Source organism: Bidens hawaiensis, unplaced genomic scaffold (genome assembly GCF_021521415.1).
Source record: "Bidens hawaiensis isolate Kalapana, Puna unplaced genomic scaffold, B.hawaiensis_p1.1 tig00044489_1, whole genome shotgun sequence".
In the NCBI taxonomy this organism is placed as follows: domain Eukaryota; kingdom Viridiplantae; phylum Streptophyta; class Magnoliopsida; order Asterales; family Asteraceae; genus Bidens; species Bidens hawaiensis.
The window spans coordinates 115,879-117,166 of NW_027497896.1; positions in this window are offsets into that span (position 1 = coordinate 115,879).

A 1,288-nucleotide genomic window follows, 5' to 3' on the forward strand; every position below is an offset into this window, starting at 1 on the left:
TCCTAGGATCTAGTATCCCTAATGAGATTGAGGAGGTTATAGTATCATTCTTAAATTGACAAAAATCCACATTTGCCTTCAAACATTCAGACATGACAGGTATTTCGAAGGAGGTAATTACTCATAAATTGGTTGTTGATTATTTTATTAAAACCGTCCATCAGAATCGAAGGAAATTCGCTTCTGAGAGGAACGTGACCATATAAGAAGAAGTTGAAAAACTTCTTAAGGCCGGTATGATCAGAGAGGTTAAGTATCCTCGATGGTTGGCTAATGTGGTTGTTTTTTCAAAAAAGAATGGAAAGTGGAGGGTGTGTGTCGATTTCATCGATTTAAACAAGGCATGCCCCAAGGATCCTTTCCATTACCACATATAGACTCCATGGTGGATTCAATGGCAGGACATGAGATGCTTACCTTTATGGATGCTTCCTCTGGATTTCAACAAATTCAGATGGAACCATCTGATCAAGAGGATACAACATTCATGACTCCTACCGGCATATACTGTTATATTTCTATGCCATTCGGACTAAGAAATGCAGGGGTAACATATCAAATATTGGTCAACATGATGTTCAAGGATCAGTTAGGCAAGACCATGAAAGTCTACATAGATGACATGGTTGTGAAGTCAAAGAAGGCTGAGGATAACCTCAGAGATCTAGAAGAAGCATTCAACATCCTGGATCAGTACAATATGACGCTGAACCGGTGAATGTACCATTTCTGTGTCATGGCTGGGAAGTTCATAGGATACATGGTGACCAAAAGAGGAATAGAAGCCAATCCCGAGCATATAGAAGCCATCATCAATTTGATGTCTCCTGTGAATGCTAAGGATGTCCGAAGACTGACGGGAAGAATAGCTGCTCTCAACAGATTCATTTCCAGATCCTCAGAGAAATGCAAAGACTTCTATGATATATTGAGGAAGAATAAAAAGTTTGAATGGACTCAAAGGCATGAGGATGCACTAAAGGCTCTTAAAGATTGTCTATCCTCAAGCATGCCTTGATGAAGCCAATAGATGGTGAGCCGTTATCTCTATACTTAGCCGAGTCAGGTAACGCAGTCAGTGCTGTTATGGCCAAGGATCATGAAGGAGAACAACACCTGGTATATTATGAAGCCAATAGATGGTCAATCACTTGTTACTTCACGTTCAAAAACATCACTCAGTATTATCTGTAGCAGCTCACACACACTTAGTATTCTTGTAATCATTGATCATAATCTCCGCCTTTGTAACCCGATTTTTTATTAATATATTGGTGATAGACAATTT